The following is a 23132-nucleotide window of genomic DNA, read 5'->3' on the forward strand; positions in this document are numbered from 1 at the left end:
CTATTCAAAAAGATATATCGTGGCCTGTGTGTAAGTTTCATGGAATTAACTAGGAGGACGGCTGCGACCATTATTTACATTACGAGGGTGTTACACACAACAAAACCATACTTTTCACATTCGTTACACTTTCTCCAAAATTGTTACACTTCTCAAAACCGTTACCCTTCTCAAAACCGTTACACTTCTCAAATTCGTTACACTGCACCCTCCTTTCTTCAGGCCCGGGCTCGGGCCTACAAAACTTTAACTTAGTGTGACACGTAGGTGTAATTCCCTCTACAATTAACCTGACCCTGAGTGTGACGATTTTAAAATACAAATAAGTATGTCCCCCTATTGCATTGCACCCTGTCTAACAGACTCAAGCCCACAGCTAACCGAATTACGGAATTGTTCTCAAACTATACATTTACGGTGGGGAGCATTATTTACAGTGACGTTATTTCTTATTTACAACGCAACCCAGGACCTGTGTTTTTTTTTTTTTTTTTAGGGAACAAGAAAAAGAAATTCCTGTTGGGAGGGAGGAGACAGCACGCATTGCATCGATGCACCAGTACCAATACCACCAAAACACCCAAAAGCACCAAAAGCACCACCAAGCACCAAAAGCACCACAAAAGCACCAAAAGCACCACTCGGTGCACAGTCACCACTGTTCATAATAAACACAACAAAACAACTGGTGGTGGTCTTCTCTTTCTCTGCTGGGCCGATGTTCTTCCCGACGTCTTCTGGCTTCATGCGGCCTACTTGGAAATAATAAAAAGCACAACTTGTGTTCATTTTTATTTAGGGCCTCAGGGGCCAACTAAGGGTGGTCCACCTGTTTGGCATAGGTGCCACCTTGCCGAGGTCCGCAAGCAAGATTCCCTGGCCACTATGGCCGGTCTCCAACAGAGGTGCCCTGCCCCAGAACCTGGGGTCCATCAAGTGGTACTTGGCCGCAGAACAGCGGTCCATAAAGTGGTACATCAACGCAATGCATGCTGGTTCTGAGAATCTCGTGCGCACAATGGCCATCTCACGCACGCTCCCCTCGGCGCCCAATGGCGCACAGGTCCTCAAGTGGGAGACAAAAAGGGGGGAAGACAAATGAGCGAGGGGTAAGGTCACAAGGGTACACGTCAATAAAGGCAATGCAGGGTGAAGTGCGTACGGAGAGCGAAGTGAGAAAAACTCGTCCCTACCGTACGTCACCCCCCCTGTCACCTACACTACCCTTGCTCTTACCCCATATTTACAACAATTTACACCTTTACAAATCCGTCGCTACTGTCACGTCTTCCCCTTATTTCCCATACCAAATTCGTCTCCACAATCCCACTATCCAAAATTTGCCATCATCAATTCATCATCAATCCTCATAAGGAGGAAGAGATGGAACATCAAGCACCATGTCACACCCACGTCATGATGCGTCTCACAATCCAAAACATTTGCATCAAAAATAATTAAACATGGCATGGTGCGGAGTACCTGTCACCTCAGGTGAGTGGATGCAGATGGTGCGAGGAGACTCCAATCCTAACTATCCTCTAAATGACTTTAACACACTTTACACTACCCAGGGTCTTTCCCTGCCAATCCATTGGCCAACTTACACTATGGGTTCTAAAAACCAAATTCCCATTGACCAAACTGTGGTGCTTCTCAATTTGGGGTCTCACTCCCCCGATTCATCTCCCGGTGCCCTTGCACAATTTCTGGGCTGTGACGTGTAGCTCTCCCAGCAGGTCTACCCACCTGCACACCACTGCAGTTGCCTCCCGAGCTTACCTGCTCCTCACCCTAACCTATCGAACTGGGGAAGGCCCCTCCTGGCTCTGTCACCCCTTGGTGCCCTCTGGCACTGGGCTACCCGGGTCCGTCCTCCGGATCCTCGGGCCCCATCCACAACTACCGGCTCCCAGAGCCCACCTGCGGCCTCACCTGGCCGACATCCTCACAGTGGTGGAGTGCCCAAAGCAACTACACACACTAACAGGCTACACGCCCAGCCATTTCCACAACACTAATGCACCCATCCAAACATCATTCTTCCACTCGCACCACAGATGCCAATATCCAACCACAATTTACCTATACCCTCTACCTAATACTTACACTACCCGCCCCGGGTATCCGTGATGGGGGTCCACTCTTCCCCCATTCACACCTTCGCACCATCCACTCCACTCCATAGTTTCCATCCTACTCACTCCACGACCATCCATTCCAATACTCCATATATTCCACACTCCATGTCTTCCACACAACCATTTATTCCATACACCTGTTGGTGCACACCTGTGCACTCACACCTGGTGCCACCTGCACCCTCCTTCCTTCCTGGACCATTTGGTCAACACCACACACAATCACCTTCACTCACTCATACACTGCTCCATCCACCTGTTCAGTTGCACACCTGTGCAATCACACCTGTTCAATCACACCTGTTCAATCCTCAAACACACGGCATCATCTCATCTAACTACTCCCCTCTGAAACTTGTGCTTCCCAGTCACCCCTTTAAACTATTGCGCTCCCACGTCATTATCATCCACACTAAACTACCTGCGTCCCCACTACAGGTATCAGTCACTACCTAAACCTTAACGTTACCTAATGTCATCTTCGCTAGATCCCTACACACAATATCCTAACCCACCCGGGCTAGTTTTCACTGCCATCAACCCCATAAGCTAGTGCTCCTTTGCCCCCCGTCTGTGAGGGATGACAGAGTTGCCATCCCACCACATCGGGGAGGTCCTACTATCAATTTGGCACACCAAATTTAAGCCAAACAAAAATTTTGCCAATCATCTGCCAATCACCGTACCAATCATCAAATTTTGCCTTTTTCTAATTTTGGGTCCAAAACACTAACCTCATCACTCGTCTACTTATTAGATCCTCTCGGTGCGCCAATTCCCTTCTAAAGCTCGGCTTCGTACAGCCAAGCAATGAATGCGGGTTGTTTTGTGCCAGCGGCTGTATACGTCCCGCATTCGGGGCAGGGACGGGGGCTTACCCGGGCCGAGATCCCACGCACCACCTCGGCGTGGAGCCATCCAATGTCCCGATCTCGATCTGCCGGCACGTCTCAACAAAAAGTGGTCGCCATGACGACCCTTCCTATCGAGCTGCCCGCTCCGCCTAGTTGAGCACGGACGCGGCCGTTCCAAGCGAGGCCCAGCGTGGATCGCGTACGGCGGTCCTTTCGAACCCGCCGTGGCTCGGATCCCCGCTGGTTCTCGCGGCACGCGAAGCCCGGCACGCACCGAGGGCCCGATTCGGCTAAAAGTCGCTCTAACCGCTAACCCGGTTACCGTCGATGCCTCACCTGCATGCTTACACGCATACGCTACCCCTTTCTTGCTCATACCTCCAGCTGTTCCCATGCTCCTCGTCCCTTTCCCTACACACCTCGGTACACTCATTCCGCTCACAGACTTGGTCACACACCTGACCACCGAGCACCTTGGCACACATTCGTCGCTCGCACACCTCACCAACACACCTCTTCGCGCCCCCTCCTCCGTCACCTCCTCTGTGACAATCACAGGTGTGCTCTCACTCGCACACCCAACCACGTGCCTCACGACCAACTCAAGTGTGCATTCCCACACACGCTCTACCATTCCAGGTGTGCATCCTTCCATTCCAGGTGTACATCCTCGCTCACCTGTCACAACCAACTCACGCTCCGTGTCACTCTCACTACTCTCACCTCCACTCTCGGTCGCGCACTCACCCTTACTCTCGACAGCGCACTCTTTCCTCATGCACCTGTCCGTTACACACCTTTCTCGTGCACACTCTTGCGCACACTCTCCCGTTACACCCTCTGTAACACGCACCACAGGCGTGCATTCCCCCTTACTCTTGACAGCGCACTCTTTCCCCATGCACCTGTCCGTTACACACCTTTCTCGCGCATCCTCTTGCGCACACTCTTTCGTTACTTCCTCCGTAACACTTACCACACCGCGCTTCCATGTACCCCCTCGCACACGCGCTACGACCGACTCACTCTCGACAGCACACTCACTGGTCGGCGCGCACTTTTTCCTCACACACCCCATGGTCGGACATTCTCGCACACCTCTTTTTTTGCACACCTGACCTGTCAAACACTTCACCAACGGCCTCTCACGAACACCCGGATCCAAACCAATCCCCAAGCCGACTGAAGCTTTCCTCACATCATATACATTGCCGAATATTTCGCCACTCACCTTGGCACCTCGTCTCCGCACCTCTTTTGCCACCTGCAAACTTTTTATTTGGTTAGTGAGCACCTCATCATGATTTGAACACAGACCTTGTACATATTCCATGACTTCCTCCTTTATCTCCCTCTTAGTTTCCCTCCGTCTCTTCTTAATTTCACTCACCCCCTCTTCCACCTCCTCTAATTTTTCCTTTACTTCCTTCAGCTCCCGGTGCGCCCCCTCTATTTCTTCCTCCATCGCTACTTTAACCGTTTCTATGTGCGTCCTTACCTCCCGGTCCTTCGTCTCCATTACTTCTGTCACCTCTTCCAACCTCTTCGTCAATCCCTCATGTACCATTTGACATTCCTTCTGTGTCGCTATTAATTCATTTTTAATGTCCTTTTGTGTCGCTTTTAAACCCCTGATGATTGCAGTGTTCTTTTCCACTTGGTCCGCTAGTTCCCTTTGTCCTACTGTCAGCTGCTCTACTCCCTTCGTCAGACCCTCTATGCCCCCCTGTAACCTAGCCGTATTATTCCTCACCTCTTTCTCCATACGCTTCTCACCTCGCTTTACCTCCTCGCGTAGCCCCGAAACCTCCTCACTTACACCTCGTCGTATCCCCTCTTTCATCTCCTCCATCTCTTTTGTAGATGCCACCCTCATCTGTCCCAATTCATCCCTCTGAGCATCCAGTTTACTTTCTAACCCGATTTGCACCTCCTCTATCTGGTTCCCCATTCGTTTGATTTCCCGGGCAGATTGTTCCCCTATTTCCCGCAATTTGTCTTCCATCCTATTTTCTAACCCCATTAACCCATTTTTCACCTCTTTTATCCCATTGTCTAACCCCTCAAATTTTTTTTCTAATCCCTCTATTCTACTCCCTAACCCTCCGATCTGGGCCCCCATGTCCTCCCTCAATTTCTCGCTATTGGACCCCATGTCCTCCCTCAATTTCTCGCTATTGGACCCCATCCTTTGTTCTAACCGTTGGCTATTGGCCCCCATGTCCTCCCTCAATTTCTCGCTATTGGACCCCATGTCCTCCCTCAATTTCTCGCTATTGGACCCCATCCTTTGTTCTAACCGTTCGCTATTCTGGGCCATAAGGGCCTTCATTTGTATAAAAAAAGGTTCAAAACCACCAGCGGCGCTGCTACGGTTGCGGGCGCCGTGGCCATGTGCGAGGCGCCATTTTGCGCGCCCGTAACCTCGTGCGCGAGGCCGCCATTTTGTGCACCTGATACTCCCTCAACCACATTGCCATTGCTCTCCTCCTCCCTTTCCTCCACATACATTTCCCCGAGGTCCTGGGTTACCCCTAACCCGTCTATCTCCCCCACCGACATCCGATCGCCTTGATTGTCCATGGCGCGATCTCAAAATTCGGGTTTTATAAAACAACGCAATTTCGGCAGCTCGTAATTTTGACCAAATTTTTTTTTTTTTTTTACACGTTTTAAAATTTTGGTTCGGGCCTCGTATCCCACTCCTAGACACCAATTGTTACGGGTCGCGGACAAGATGTTACTTTGGGCCGAGCGGATGGTCAACCGCGACCGTTACAGGATCCCCGATTAGCCCGACTCCCCCAACGTTGACCAATCGCGCCACAGGTATTCAATCGGGAAACCTCTAAAGCGACGGAATGTAAAGAGGAAGAGAGAAGAAGACAGAGTACGGAGGAATAACAGGATTTATTATACACACAAGCAAAAAGAAGGAGCGATCAAAGTTATTTACAAGCAATGGATGGAAGAAGCAGTCACACAGTGAATCGTTAGCTTATACTATTCAATTTACTTAAAAAACCCCAGGACAACATTCAAGACAGACGACGTTCACACTTACACGGGGGATATTGCAGGCAGGTATGGCTTGAGGATGGATGGTTGTTTTGGGAGGCAATGGAGGGTCCAGCGTGGATTGCTGCCTGGCGCGTCCTTTTCGTGGCCTGCGGCCCCTTAGCTGCCCCCTTAGCTGCAGCGCAGCTGGTCGCACGATGGCTCGCACACACCTGCTCGTTCAGGCGTCTTCCTTCTCCCCAGCAACAACGAGCGACAGCAAGCAAGAGGACGGGGTCAGAGCAAGAGGGTGGAGTGCGTCCCGCGGCGGCTTATATTGGTTTCTCACCGAACCTTCGCGCACTTTCTCGGGGGTTCCCGCTCCGCCCTCTCTTAGCCAAACCCCTTGTTCTGGGTTGGATGAGCGGGGCCGACTTACTCCTCCCCCCTATGACAAGGGGGGCGACCCGTCTTCTCTAGCCACTCCCCTTGTTCGTAATGGCCGCAAATGGCGAAAACCGGTCAGCAGCTAAGGTAAGGCGCCGTCACGTTGCACAGCAGTTCAGTACTGCAATAAACGGTTGCTGTCAAAGTTCAAGTGGGGGAATCCCTGGCACTTGAGCTGCCATGGATCATCGGAGGGGCCTACGCTTTATTTCGTTTGATGCAATGCAGAGTCAATCTAGTGGGAAACACATATTTAGCCTACATAGAATAAGGAAATAAACTATTCAAAAAGATATATCGTGGCCTGTGTGTAAGTTTCATGGAATTAACTAGGAGGACGGCTGCGACCATTATTTATATTACGAGGGTGTTACACACAACAAAACCATACTTTTCACATTCGTTACACTTTCTCCAAAATTGTTACACTTCTCAAAACCGTTACCCTTCTCAAAACCGTTACACTTCTCAAATTCGTTACAATATATTGTTACGGATACCCAGCGTCAGCCTATGGTTCCCCTTTGAGGGGGATTAGTCCCCTCGTTTGTTACTGACCGACGTGGTCCCTGAAGCTGCACCGCGACCTCCGGAAAGGCCGGTGAGCAGCTTCGTTCGCGACCGCGGATAAGATGGTAATTTGCCGAGCGGATGGCAGCCGCGGCCCGAATCGTTAACAAAGACTAACCCGATTCTGAACGTTGGCCAAATCGTGCCACAGGTATTCAATTTGGAAAAGACAAAGATGACGTATGTGAAGAAGAAGAAGACAAGAGGTAGGAAATACGAATATGATTTATTATTACTATTTACAATCAAAAGAAACCAAGGAGAAGGAAGGATAATAAAATAAAGGCAGAAAGAGGGACGGACTAGAAGGACACAGTGAAACTTAGCTTACCTATGCAGTCTTACTTAACCCAGGACAGAACAAACAAAGACGGACTCACACGAATGGGGAATGGAGGCAGGAACGATTGGCTGGAATGGTTTGGGACGGCAGAGAAGGGGAGGAAGGCACGGAGCTGGCTGGAGCTTGATTCCGCACGGGACGTCGGGCTGGACCTCGACGGCCACCGATGCCACCGCAATCTGGCTCCCGCGGGGTAACGGGTCGAAACTGCCTGGTGGAGCCCACGCTGCCTGGTGGAGTCAACGCTGCTTGTGGAGCCAAAGCTGCTGGTGGAGCCAAAACTACAGGTGGAGCCAAAACTGCTGGTGGAGCCAAAACTGCTGGTGGAGCCAAAGCTGCTTCTCTGGCTCACCTCAGGACGCGTCTCCCTTCTCTCTCCGAGGGCTCGTCTCGACTCATCTGCCGTCTCTGGCGCAACTCTCGGTGGGGGTTGATGCAACGGGTTTTATAACCCCGCCCTCTTGAGCCATACCCACTCATTCTTGGTTGGTCGTAGGGGCTTCTTGGCTCCACCTCTTGATGATGGTGTGCGGACCACGCCCTTTCTTCTCCGAGTTGGAGCACATGGGCAATGGCGGCGAATGCAGTTGGCAATAGAGGCTTTGGGAATGGGGCTTTGGGAATGAAAATGAAAGGGGATCTATCTATTTGAATTCGGTGCAATGGAGTATTAATTAATGGAAGACAAAGCCTTAACCTAATACACAGAATAAGGAAATAACTACCAACAAGCAGGAAATCTATGATTGGCTAACGTGATTGTACATGACCTAATTAAGGGACGCCCTTTTGACCTTTATACACAACTGGAGGAAGGAGGGTGATATTTTACAATGGACTACACAATAAAAAAACACTTCTCATATCCACAACACTGCACCCTCCTCCTCTTAGGCACGTCCCGGGCCTATTACCTTTACTTTTAGTGTGGCACGTAGGTGTTGTTCCCTCTACATTTAACCTGACCCTGAGTGTGACAGTTTTAAAACACAAATAAATATGTCCCGCTGCTCCATTGCACCCTGCCTAACAGATTTACGCCCACAGCTAACCGAATTACGGAATTGTCTTCAAACTAAAACACTTACGGTGGGGGCGCATTATTTACAACGACGCTATTTTTATTTACAATGACAACCCAGGACCTGTGATTGTTCTTTTGGGGGGGGGAGGCAGTCTGCTCTGCATCGACGCACCATGAAGCACCCAAAAACGCACCAAAAACACCATCAAGCACCAATCGGTGCACAGTCACCACAGTTCAATAATAAAAATAACCAAACAAACCCTGCTGGTGGTCGCTTGCTCTTCGGCTCCCTCTGCTGGCTAGTGTCGTTTTTCCAGTTGTTGTCATCTTCTTTGCTGGCGGCCTATTTGGACATAAAACTTGCACAAAACGTGTCCGTTTTTTATTTATTTATGGCCCACAGGGCCGACTATTGTGGTTCACCTGTGGGGCATAGGTGCCCTGTGACCCAGGTCCGCCAGCAAGATCTCGGGCCTTCATGGCCGGTTCCAGCAGAGGGGCCATGCCCCAACCCATGGGGTCCATCAGTGGTGCTCAGCCACAGCCATGTGGTCCATAAGGTGGTGCATCAATGCAGACAGCTGTGGTTGCGAGAGTTTCGGGCGCACAATGGCTGACTCCCGCACGCTCCCCTCGGCGCCCAGTGGCGCACAGTCCTCATGTGGGAGACAAGCGGGGGGGGGGGGGGGGGGGGGGGAAAGACAGGTGAGCGAGGGGTAAGGTCACAAGGGTACACATCAATAAAGGCAATGCAAGGCGAGGTGCGTATGGAGACGGAGCGGAGAAAAGCTCGTCCCTACCGTACGCCCCCCCCCCCCCCCACATGTGACCTACACTACACCCTTGCCCTTACCCCATATGTACAAAATCTACACATTACAAATTCGTCACTACTGTCACGTCTTCCCCACATTTCCCCGATACCAAATTCGTCTTCACTCCCACTACTTCAAAATTTGCCATCACCAATTCATCATCAATCCTCATAAGGAGGGAGAGATGGAACATCAGCACAATGTCACACCAACGTCATGATGCGTCTCACATTCCAAACTTTTGCACAATAAAAATAATAAAAACATGGCATGGTGCGGAGTCCTGTCACCTCAGGTGAGTGGATGCAGATGGTGCGAGGAGATTTCCATCCTAACTACCTTCTAAATGACTTTAATACACTTTACACTACCCGGGGTCTTTCCCTGCCAAACCATTGGCCAACTTACACTATGGGTTCTAAAAACCAATTCCCATTGCCCAAACTGTGGTGCTTCTCAATTTGGGGTTTCACTCCCCCGATTCATCTCCCGGTGCCCTTGCACAATTTCCGGGCTGAGTTGTGTAGCTCTCCCAGCAGATCTACCCACCTGCTCACCTCCACCACTGTAGTTGCCACCCGAGCTTACCTAGCTCCTCACCCTAACCTATCTAATTGGGGAAGGCCCCTCCTGGCTCTGTCACCCCTCGGTGCCCTCTGGCACTGGGCTACCCGGGTCTGTCCTCCGGATCCTCGGGCCCCATCCACAACAACTCTACCGGCTACCAGAGCCCACCTGCGGTCTCACCTGGCCGACATCCTCACAGTGGTGGAGTGCTCATTCAACTACACCCACTAACAGGCCACACGCCCAGCCATTTCCACAACACTAATGCACCCATCCAAGCACCATTCTTCCACACGCACCACAGATGCCAATATCCAACCACAATTTACCTATACCCTCTACCTAACTCTTAGACTACCCTCCCCGGGTATTCATGATGGGGGTCCATTCTTCCCCCATTCACACCTTCGCACCATCCACTCCACTCCAGTTTCCACCATACTCACTCCACGACCATCCATTTCATACTCCATATATTCCATACCATTTATTCCATACAACCATTCTCCATTCACCTGTAGTTGCACACCTGTGCAATCTCACCTGGTGCCACCTGCACCCTCCTTCCTCCCTGGACCATTTGGTCAACACAACACACATCACCATCACTCACTCATACACTGCTCCATACACCTGTTCAGTTGCACACCTGTGCAATCTTAATCCTTCCTTACTCACTGCTCTATACACTTCCACGCTCAATACACTTCCGATCCTCAAACACCATTGCCGCAGGCACCCAAATTCTCCCACGGTCACACACACATCTCTCCCGAGCATTGCCCCGCAATTCCTCATTTGCTCGATATCAACACTCACTCATACACTTTTCATAATACACTTCTGAATACACCTCCAACACTCACACGGCATCATCTTATCTAACTGGTTTCCCGCTAACACTCGCGCTTCCCCATCGCCCCTTTAAACTATTGCGCTCCCTCGTCATTACAATCCAAACTAATCTACCTGCGTCCCCACTACAGGTATCATTGTCACTACCGAACCTTACAGTTACCTATGGTCAATCTCTAGGTCCCTACACACTATATCCTAACCCTCCCGGGCTAGTTTTCACTGCCAACCCCATAACTAGTGCTTCTTTGCCCCCGCTGTGAGGGATGGCAGAGTTGCCATCCCACCACATCGGGTATCTCTCACTATAAATTTTGCTCACCAAATTCCAGCCAATCAAAAATTTGCCAATCACTCTACCAATCATCTGCCAATCATCAATCTGCCAATCCTTTGCCAATCATCAAATTTTGCTTTTCAATTTCGGATCCAAAACACTATCATCATCACCGTCCATTAAACTTGAGCCTCGGTGCGTCGTGACATCATTAAACTCGGCTTCGCAAAGGCGAGCAATGAATTCGGGTGGTTTGGTCGCCTGCAGGTTGAATCCGTCCGGCATTCGGTGCAAAGGAGGCGGTTTGGTCGGGCCGAGATTCCACGCACCATCTCGGCGCGGAACCTTGCGGTCCTGGGCCCGATGGCTCAATCTCGCCCGGTCGGAACCCCGCCCCCGCCAGGGGGCACCGTACCGCTTCCTCCTACTCGCCCTTGAACCGGACCGGTCGCCTCGCCCGACAAGGCCCGGACTCGACCGTGCGGGGCGGGGCCAGGCCCGAATCGTGCGCGGCGCTCCGAAGCGGGGCGACGCAGCATCGATCCGCGCGAGGCTTCGCATCCAACAAAGTGCGCCCCGCGCGAGGCTTCGCATCCAACAAAGTGCGCCCCGCGCACCGAGCGCCCGCTCTCCGTCGCCCTAGCTGCTAACCCAGTCAACGTCGATGCTTCACTTACATGCTCACACCACGCGACCCGTTTCACACTCACAATACCCGGCGTCTCGGCGCCTCCAGTGCATCCCACACACTCCTTCCATTCCACCAACGCACTCCCTGTTACACACCACACCTCCCGCGCACCTTCTTGCGCACTCTCCTCACTCGGTACGTACTCCGTACCACTCACCATGGGCGTGCACTCTTTCATCCACCCACTCACGCGCTCCGATGGGCTCTCCCACACTCGCGCCACCACCAACTCACTCTCTGTGTCACACTCCGTACACCCCGACGTGCATTCTCGCTCGCACTCGGTTTCACACTCGCGCTCCGATGTGCTCTCTCGCACTCGCGCCACCACCAACTCATTCTCCGTGTCACACTCCGTACACCCCGACGTGCATTCTCGCTCGCACGCGGTTTCACACTCGCGCTTTGTAACACGCTCATTCCCCGATGCACACTTTTTTTCCACAAGCGCGCCATTTCCACTCACACGGGACCCTTCACCAACGCCCAGGTGCCATATTGACCCCAATCGCGTGACAATTCTCTTCGCGCCAAACTCCCTCTTACAAAATCTCCCGGCACCACATACAGCCCGTGTCATCTTCGGGGTTCTTCTTCCTCCCTGCACCAACACCTGCAAATCTTTATAAGGATTAATGAGCACAGCATGGTGATGTGAGCACGGACTTTGTACAGTTTCCATTCCTTCCTCCGATCCCTGGGCTACCTCCGTCGTCTCTTCAATTTTAACTATACCCATTATTGCTTTTTCTTTATTCACCTCAACGACCGCTGGCTTTAATAAAATTCCCTCTTCTACCTCAGCGGTCGCCGGCTGCCCCATACCCCGGGTCGCGATTTCTACCCCGGTCCAGTTACCCATGCTTTTCTCCACTTCGCCCAACCAGTGCTCCTCGACCCGCTTTACCTCGTCGTGCACCCTTGGGACCTTTTCGCTCAACCTGCGGTTAACCTCCCTCTCAGCCTCCCTTACCTCGTATGCGGCTCTGTCCCTTGCCATTCCCTCAGTTATTTCTTCAATTTTATTACTCAATTTGTTTAGACCGTCATTCTCCCGTTTCATTTCCGCCATGAAGGCTTGCATGTACTCCGGCATCTCGGGCTCGGCTGCTGCGACCACGGGCGCGGCTAAATTTGGTGCCGCTACAACCACGTGCGCGAGGGCGCCATTTTGCGCACCTGATACCCCCTCAACCACCTCATTTTTCTCCTCCATTTCTTCCCTCTGGTCCTGGGTTACCCCTAACCCCTCTTCTAGTTCACCCACCTGCATCCGATCGCCTTGAATGTCCATGGCACGACTCAATTTGGGATGTTAAACAAAATTTCGACAGCTCGTAATTTCGACCAAATTTTTTTGATGTTATAAAAAATTTGGTTCGGGCCTCGAATCTCACTCCCAGACACCAATTGTTACGGATACCCAGCGTCGGCCTATGGTTCCCCTTTGAGGGGGGATTAGTCCCCTCGTTTGTTACTGACCGACGTGGTCCCTGAAGCTGCACCGCGACCTCCGGAAAGGCCGGTGAGCAGCTTCGTTCGCGACCGCGGATAAGATGGTAATTTGCCGAGCGGATGGCAGCCGCGGCCCGAACCGTTAACAAAGACTAACCCGATTCTGAACGTTGGCCAAATCGTTCCACAGGTATTCAATTTGGAAAAGACAAAGACGACGGATGTGAAGAAGAAGAAGAAGAAGACAAGAGGTAGGAAATACGAATATGATTTATTATTACTATTTACAATCACAAGAAACCAAGGAGAAGGAAGGATAATAAAATAAAGGCAGAAAGAGGGACGGACTAGAAGGACACAGTGAAACCTAGCTTACCTATGCAGTCTTACTTAACCCAGGACAGAACAAACAAAGACAGACTCACACAAATGGGGAATGGAGGCAGGAACGATTGGCTGGAATGGTTTGGGACGGCAGAGAAGGGGAGGAAGGCACGGAGCTGGCTGGAGCTTGATTCCGCACGGGACGTCAGGCTGGACCTCGACGGCCACCGATGCCACCGCAATCTGGCTCCCGTGGGGTAACGGGTCGAAGCTGCCTGGTGGAGCCCACGCTGCCTGGTGGAGTCAACGCTGCTTGTGGAGCCAAAGCTGCTGGTGGAGCCAAAACTATGGGTGGAGCCAAAACTGCTGGTGGAGCCAAAACTGCTGGTGGAGCCAAAACTGCTGGTGGAGCCAAAGCTGCTTCTCTGGCTCACCTCAGGACGCGTCTCCCTTCTCTCTCCGAGGGCTCGTCTCGACTCATCTGCCGTCTCTGGCGCAACTCTCGGTGGGGGCTGATGCAACGGGTTTTATAACCCCGCCCTCTTGAGCAATACCCACTCATCCTTGGTTGGTCGTAGGGGCTTCTTGGCTCCACCTCTTGATGATGGTGTGCGGACCACGCCTTTCTTCTCCGAGTTGGAGCACATGGGCAATGGCGGCGAATGCAGTTGGCAATAGAGGCTTTGGGAATGGGGCTTTGGGAATGAAAATGAAAGGGGATCTATCTATTTGAATTCGGTGCAATGGAGTATTAATTAATGGAAGACAAAGCCTTAACCTAATACACAGAATAAGGAAATAACTATCAACAAGCAGGAAATCTATGATTGGCTAACGTGATTGTATATGACCTAATTAAGGGACACCCTTTTGACCTTTATACACAACTGGAGGAAGGAGGGTGATATTTTACAATGTACTACACAATAAAAAAACACAATTCTCATATCCACAACAATATATTGTTGCGAATATGGAATTTGGCCTCTATATCCGCTTGTAAATATTCCCCTATTTCTCCAATACTCCCCAACTTTCCCCAATCCCCCATTCCCTAGTCCCATTGCATGTAAATAACACTCAGTAGAGCCGACCTTCCCCTTATTCCCCCATTAAATGTCGTGCCCAGGTCCACCGCACCACACGTAGACAACTTTCGGACATCTTGCTAGTTATTCTTAATCTATGTCAGTTAAGGACTCGTTTCCATTAATTCTGACTCTTCGTTGCACCAGAATGTGATTATATGGCATCAGTAGTGAGTTTAGGACCTTTCCCATACCTCCTTCCATCTTCTTCCCCAACAATTACAACAACAACAGAGGAGATGGCGGCGGCGCGGGGGAGGATGCGTCCTCACACCGGCTCGGCGCTCCACGGGGTTACCAGAGGGGCTGGCTGTCAGCTCCTCGTCAAGGGCGGAGCCTGGTAACCCCCCCGCACCCAATCAGAAGGGCGGACCGATTCCATCTGGGGCGGAGCTAACGAGCCGAGGGCGTGTCACTCCCCGCCGGATATACGTGGCGACTTAGCGGACGTGACGTGAGATGCGCCCCCAGCTGGAGAAAGAGGTACCTGCGAGCGCTGAGTCAGATGCGCCCCGCCTGAGAAAGAACGTTGCCTGCGATCGCTGAGAGAGAAAGACCCGCCTGAGAAAGAACGTCCCCTCCGAGCGCTGTGACCTCCCCGCATCTTTGGACCGGACTGTACCCTGCTTTGAGCCAAGAGTGCACCTTGAGCCATCGACTGCCTGCCTTTCCTGCCATCAACCCCCGTGTGAGTCAGCCTTGTCCCGTTTACCTGTCGTCTGTTGGGGTCAATATAAGAGTGTGTCTAAGTGCCTGTCTTCCTGTGATTTACCTCTAGCCCCTGTAATCTAACCTTTTCCGTACGAATATAATTGAGAATCGAAACATTGGTGTCTGTCATTATAATCCAGCCGTGTGTCTTCTTTTTCCTTATTGATCCAGCGTAGCGCGGCTCCGTCAACGTTCGAGTACAATCGGGTAATTTGTGCGGACACGACGGCCATTCCGCTCGGCCCACCTTAACATCAAAGTCGTGTCTGTAACAATTGGTGTCGAGGAGTGAGATTCGGACCCGGGACTAAATTAGTTAGGCCCAAATTTTGGGAGGGAAAATCGATTCGGAGCGCGTACTGCGCTCGACAAAATCGATCCGGAGCGCGGTCCCGCGGTTACTGCGCTCGACGAAATTATAACAGCAAAATTTGGATTTGTGTTACGAAACTCGAATTTTGAAAGTCGCGCTATGGCGGATCAAGACGGCTGGGGTCCGGTAGGGGAGAGTGAAGCAGGGTCGGTCCAGGACCAAATTGAGGGACATGAGGGACATGAGGAGAGCGAAACAGCGAGGGTAGCAGGCACGCAAAATGGCGCCTCGCAAGAGCGCGCGGTAGCCGAGCCCGCTGTATCAACGGGCTTTAACATGCAGCCGATTGACATACAGGCCCTCATTGCGCAGCTACAGGCAGCTGTACAGATGAGTATGGGGAGCCAAATTGAGCGATTGGGTGAGCGATTGGAGGGCCAAATGGGGGTAATGGGGAACCGGATGGATGCTCAGGGTGAGCAATTGTGGGTAATGAGGGACGAAGCGAGGGGTACCGGTGAGGGATTAGACAAGAAATTAGAGGGGTTAGACAATGGGATAGAAGGGGTGAAACATGGGTTAATGGGGGTAGAAAACAGAATGGCCGCTCAAGAGAATCAGATAGAGGGAGTGAAACATGGGTTAACGGGGGTAGAAAACAGAATGGCCGCTCAAGAGAATCAAATGGAAGGGATGCAAAAAGGGTTAGAGGGGTTAGAAAACACCATGGAAGGCAAATTGAGGGACATGAGGGACCAAGCGGAAAGGGAAGTTAAACAAATGGGGCAGCAGATAGAGGGGGTCAGAATGGGGGTAGAAGCCAAACTGGATGCTCACAGGGAGGAAATGGAGCAGATGAGGGTGGCATCTGGGCAGGAGATGCAAGTGATGGGAGAAGAGATCAGAAGAGGAGTGAGTGAGGAGGTCGGAGGAGTGCGCGAGGAGGTGAGGCACTGTAAGGAGCACATGGAGAAGGAGGTGAGAAAGGGGACTGTAAAGTTACAGGGGGGCATAGAGGTCCTGACGCAGGAGGTGGAACAGCTGACGGAGGGACAAAAAGAACTAACGGAGCAGGTTCAAAGGAACACTGCGGTATTAGGAGGGTTAAAAGTGACACAGAAAGAACTAAAAGACGACTTGATAGCGACGAAGAGGGAATGTCAGATGGTACGTGAGGGACTGACAACGAGGTTGGACGAGGTGGTAGAGGTAATGGAGACGAAGGACCGGCAGGTGAGGACGCACATGGAAACGGTCAAGGTAGCCTTGGAGGAAGAACTTGAGGAGACGTACCGGGGAATAAAAGAGGTGAAGCACAAATTAGAAGAAGTGGAAGAAGGGATGAGCGAAATTAAGAAGCGACGGAGAGGGGATAAGAAAGAGATAAAAGAGGAGATAAAAGAATTGGTCCAAAGTCTGTGTTTGGATCGTGATGATGTGCTCATTAACCGGATGAGGGATTCGCAGGTGATGGAGGAGAAGCGAAGAGGAAGAGGACCCGGTGTAAGTGGTGACCAATATGGTCGTGCGTATGATGCGCCAGGGGATTTAAGAAGCTTGGGGGTCGAGATAGACCCGGGTGTTCGTGAGAGGCCGTTGGTGAAGTGTGCGACAGGTCTGGTGTGCGAAAAAGGAGGTGTGCGAGAAAGTCCGACTCTGGGGTGTGTGAGGAAAAAGTGTGTGCCAAGGAGTGAGGGTGCTGGCGAGAGTGAGTCGGTCGTAGCGTGTGTGCGAGGGAGCACATGGAAGCGCGGTGTGGTGAGTGTTACAGAGGGTGTGACGGGAGAGTGTGTGCAGGAGTGTGCGCGAGAAAGGTGTGTGACGGACAGGTGCATGGGGAAAGAGTGCGCTGTCAAAGGCAAGGAAGAATGCACGCCTGTGGTGAGTGTTGCAGAGGGTGTGACGGGAGAGTGTGCGCAAGAGTGTGCGCGAGAAAGGTGTGTGACGGACAGGTGCATGCGGGAAGAGTGCGCTGTCAGAAGTAAGGAAGAGTGTCCACCTGTGGTGAGTGTTACAGAGGGTGTAACTGGAGAGTGTGCGCGAGAAAGGTGTGTGACGGACAGGTGCATGGGGAAAGAGTGCGCTGTCAAGAGTAAGGGTGAGTGCGTTGTCAAGAGTGGTGGTGAGAGTATTGAGAGTGACAAGGAGAGTGAGTTGGTTGTGACAGGTGAGCGAGGATGTACACCTGGGATGGAAGGATGCACACCGGGAATGGTAGAGCGTGAGTGGGAATGCACGCTGGAGTTGGTGGTGAGGCACATGGTTGGGTGTGCGAATGAGGGCACACCTGTGATTGTCACAGAGGAGGTGACCGAGGAGGGGGCGCGAAGCGGTGTATTGGTGAGGTGTGCGAGCAACGAATGTGTGCCACAGTGTTCGGTGGTCAGGTGTGTGACCAAGGCTGTGAGTGGAATGAGGGTACCTGGGTGTGTAAGGAAAGGTACGAGGAGCATGGGCACGGCTGGATGTGTGAGCAAGGAACGGGCTGCGGGATGTAAGCATGCAGGTGAAGCATCGACGTTAGACGGGGTAGAGTTTAGAACGACTTATAGCCGAATCGGGCCCTCGGTGCGTGCTGGGCCTCGCTTTGAACGGCCGCGTCCGTGCTCCACCAGGCGGAGCGGGCGGCAGGATAGGAAGGGTCGTCATGGCGACCACTTTTTGGTGAGGCATTCCGGCAGGCCGAGATCGAGCCATGGGATGGCTCCGTGCCAAGATGGTGCGTGGGATCTCGGCCCGGGTAAACCTCCTTCCCTGCACCGAGTGCCGGACGCATCCAGCCGCTGGCACAAAACAACCAGCATCCATTGCTTGGCTTTACGAAGCCGGGCTTTGGACAGGGATTGGCGCACCGAGAGGTATTAGTGAGTCGACTGGGTGATGAGGTTAGTGTTTTGGACCCAAAATTAGAGAAAAACAAAATTTGATGATTGGCAAGGGATTGGCAGTAGTGATTGGCAGATGATGGGTAGTGATTGGCAAATTTTTGATTTATTGAAATTTGATGTGCAAAATTGGTAGTGAGAGACCCCCGATGTGGTGGGATGGCAAATCCACCATCCTTCCCATGGGGGGCAAAGGAGCAATAGTTTATGGGGTGTATGGCAGTGAAAACTAGCCCGGGTGGGTTAGGTTATATGTGTGTAGGGATCTAGAAGAGATTGACATAAGGTGACGTTAAGTTTAGTTAGTGACTGATACCTGTAGTGGGGACGCAGGTAGATGAGTGTGGATGATAATGACATGGGAGCGCAATAGTTTAAAGGGACGACGGGGAAGCGCAAGTTTCAGAGGGGAGTAGTTAGCTGAGATGATGCCGTGTGTGTGAGGATTGAACAGGTGAGGATTGAACAGGTGTGATCGAACAGGTGTGGTTGCACAGGTGTGCAACTGGACAGGTGTGTGGAGCAGTGGATGAGTAGTGAGTGTTGTGGATCAGCGCGAATGCGCTTGGGGAGAGAAGGGTGCAGGTGGCACCAGGTGTGAGAGCACAGGTGTGCAAGTACAGGTGTGTGGAATACATGGGGTAAGTGGTACGGAGTGGTGTGCATGGTGCGAAGGTGTGAATGGGGGAAGAGTGGACCCCCATCACGGATACCCGGGGCGGGTAGTGTAAGTGTTAGGTAGAGGGTACAGGTAAATTGTGGTTGGATATTGGCATCTGTGGTGCGGGTGACAGAATGGTGTTGTGGATGGGTGCATTAGTGTTGTGGAAATGGCTGGGCGTGTAGCCTGTTAGTGTGTGTAGTTGGTTGGGCACTCCACCACTGTGAGGATGTCGGCCAGGTGAGGCCGCAGGTGGGCTCTGGGAGCCAGTAGTTGTGAGTGGGTGCCTGAGGATCCCGGGTGTGGATCGGGCAGCCCAGTGCCAGAGAGGGCACCGAGTGGGGAGAGTGCCAGAGGGCCTTCCCCAGGTAGTTAGGTTAGGGTAAGGAGCAGGTAAGCTCGGAGGCAACTGCAGTGGTGGAGGTGTGCAGGTGGGTAGACCTGCTGGGAGAGTTACACGTCGCAGCCCAGAAATTGTGCGAGGGCACCGAGAGATGAATCGGGGGAGTGAGACCCCAAATTGAAAAGCACCACAGTTTGGCCAATGGGAATTGGTTTTTAGAACCCATAGTGTAAGAGGGCCAATGGTTTGGCCGGAGAAAGACCCCGGGTAGTGTAAAGTTGTTAAAGTCATTTAGGAAATAGTTAGGATTGATGAACCTGTCGCACCATACGCAGCCACTTGCCTGTGGTGATGATGATGACTCCACACCTGTGTTTCCTTTGTTTGTGTTGCAGAAATGAGAATTGCTGTGTGGATTTGTGAGACGCATCACGACGTGGATGAGACATTGGGGTGATTCCATCTCTCCCTCCCTAGGAGGGACTGATGATGAATTGGTAATGGCAAATTATGATGTTGAGTTGAAAATGGCAAATTTGATTGGTTAGGAGGGAGAGAAGACGAATTTGGTATATGGGAGGAACGGGGAAGACAGTAGGGATGTTTGTTGATGTGTAAAGTAGATGTTTATGAGTAGTGTTGTGTTGTGTGGATACAGTAAGGGGTAAGGGAGGGGCCATGTAGGTTACCTGGTGGGGGGGGGGGGCGTACGATAGGAACGTACCTGTCTCACCTGGTTCCCATGTGCCCCCAGTGTGCATCACCTTACATTGCGTGCACTTTTGCACCCTTACCACCTTACTCACTTGTTTCTTCTTTTGTCTCCCACCTCCGAGGATCTGGCTTTGGGGTAGAGAGAGAGGAGAGAGAGGTGCTGGCTACGCAGTTGTGGGCCTGCACTTTCGCTGTTCGCTGCCTGGATCGATACACCATATGGACCGCAATGTTTGTGGCCACCCACAATGGACCGCAGTTCGTTTGCGGCCAAGCACCACCCGGGGATGGACCTATGGGTCAACGTGGCACCTATGCCATACAGGTGAACCACTTTTAGTTAACACCAAGTGCACCACAAGAAGAGCAAGAGACACCTGCAGGGTTAGGGGTTGTCGAATTTATTTTTATTCCAATGAACAATGGTGACTGCACCGATTGGTGGTGGCGTGGTGCTTTTGATGCTCGGGAAGGGTGCTCTGCACGTTATTAAAGGCCGTCGGCCACAGAGCACTCGTGGGTTGGTGTATCGATGCTGGCAAGCGCGCTCTCTCTATGCATAACATCTGCATGTGTTCCTCCAAAAACAGGTCCTGGATCGTAGTGTAAATAGCAGCGTAGTCTTGTAAATAATGCTCCCTACCGGCTGTATGTGTAGTTTGAGAATTCTTTCCGGATTCGGTTATCCTGTGGGTGTGTTTCTGTGAGGAGAAGGGTGCAACGTCGCAGGGGGACATATTTACTCATTTGTGAACATCTGTAAAACTGTCGCACTCAGGGTAGAGTTAATAGTAGAGGGACTACATCTGAGTGCCACACTAAAGTAGGTAAAAATTTATCGGGTCGGGACGCCCCGAGGGTAGAGAAGGGTGCAATGTTGCGAATATGGAATTTGGCCTCCATATCCGCTTGTAAATATTCCCCTATTTCTCCAATACTCCCCAACTTTCCCCAATCCCCCATTCCCTAGTCCCATTGCATGTAAATAACACTCAGTAGAGCCGACCTTCCCCTTATTCCCCCATTAAATGTCATGCCCAGGTCCACCGCACCACACGTAGACAACTTTCGGACATCTTGCTAGTTATTCTTAATCTATGTCAGTTAAGGACTCGTTTCCATTAATTCTGACTCTTCGTTGCACCAGAATGTGATTATATGGCATCAGTAGTGAGTTTAGGACCTTTCCCATACCTCCTTCCATCTTCTTCCCCAACAATTACAACAACAACAGAGGAGATGGCGGCGGCGCGGGGGAGGATGCGTCCTCACACCGGCTTGGCGCTCCACGGGGTTACCAGAGGGGCTGGCTGTCAGCTCCTCGTCAAGGGCGGAGCCTGGTAACCCCCCCGCACCCAATCAGAAGGGCGGACCGATTCCATCTGGGGCGGAGCTAACGAGCCGAGGGCGTGTCACGCCCCGCCGGATATACGTGGCGACTTAGCGGACGTGACGTGAGATGCGCCCCCAGCTGGAGAAAGAGGTACCTGCGAGCGCTGAGTCAGATGCGCCCCGCCTGAGAAAGAACGTTGCCTGCGATCGCTGAGAGAGAAAGACCCGCCTGAGAAAGAACGTCCCCTCCGAGCGCTGTGACCTCCCCGCATCTTTGGACCGGACTGTACCCTGCTTTGAGCCAAGAGTGCACCTTGAGCCATCGACTGCCTGCCTTTCCTGCCATCAACCCCCGTGTGAGTCAGCCTTGTCCCGTTTACCTGTCGTCTGTTGGGGTCAATATAAGAGTGTGTCTAAGTGCCTGTCTTCCTGTGATTTACCTCTAGCCCCTGTAATCTAACCTTTTCCGTACGAATATAATTGAGAATCGAAACATTGGTGTCTGTCATTATAATCCAGCCGTGTGTCTTCTTTTTCCTTATTGATCCAGCGTAGCGCGGCTCCGTCAACGTTCGAGTACAATCGGGTAATTTGTGCGGACACGACGGCCATTCCGCTCGGCCCACCTTAACATCAAAGTCGTGTCTGTAACAATATATATATATATATATATATATATATATATATATATATATATATATATATATATATATTGTTACGGACACGACTTAGATGTTGCTTGACCGAGCGGAATGGCCGCCGTGTTCGCACAGTTTACCCGATTACACTCGAACGTTGGCCGAATCGCGCTACGCTAAATCAATGAAGGAAAGGACACAACGGCTGGGATTAATGCAACGACACAAGGGGTACAGTTCTCAAGACCTCCGGAGGAGGATATAATATTGGTGATGCAGAAACGGGTAGATTACACGGTAAGAGGTAAAGCACAGAAAAATGGGCACTTAGACACAGTCTTATCTATCCCCGACAGACCACAGACAAACGGGACAAGACTGACTTACACAGGGATTGATGGCAAGGAAGGGCAGGCAGTCGATAGCACAAGGTGCACCTTGGCTCAGAGGCAGAATCAAACGCGGTCCGGTCCAGAGATGCGGGGAGGTATTCAGCGCTTGGAGGTGGCGTCTTCTCTCTCCGTGGTGTGGGCGCATCTCACGTCACCTCCCTCTTCCTGCGCATGTCCAGCGGGGAGTGACACGCCCTCGGCTCGTTAGCTCCGCCCCAGATGGAATCGGTCCGCCGCTCCTATTGGGTGCGGTGGGTTACCGGGCTCCGCCCTTGACGAGGAGCTGACAGCGAGCCCCTGCGTGGTAACCCCGTCGGAGCACATGTTCAATGGCGGCTAACCAAGCCGGAGTGAGGACGCACACTCCCCGCGCCGCCGCCGCTGTTGTTGTTGTTGTTGTTGTACCATGAGGAAGAGCTGCGGGGAGGTATTGGGAGGTCCTAAACTTTCTAACGGTGCCATACAATCACATTCTGGTGCAACGAAGAGTCAGAATTAATGGAAACGAGTCCTTAACTGACATAGACTAAGAATAACTAGCAAGATGTCCTATAGTTGTCTACGTGAGATGCGGTGAACCTGGATGCGACATTTAATGGGGGAAATAGGGGAAGGTCGGGGCTACAGAGTGCTGTTTACAGACAATGGGACTAGGGAATGGGGGATTGGGGATAGTTGGGAAGTATTGGGGA

Source organism: Myxine glutinosa, chromosome 6 (assembly GCF_964187855.1).
Source record: "Myxine glutinosa chromosome 6, kmMyxGlut1.1, whole genome shotgun sequence".
NCBI classification, from domain to species: Eukaryota; Metazoa; Chordata; class Myxini; order Myxiniformes; family Myxinidae; genus Myxine; species Myxine glutinosa.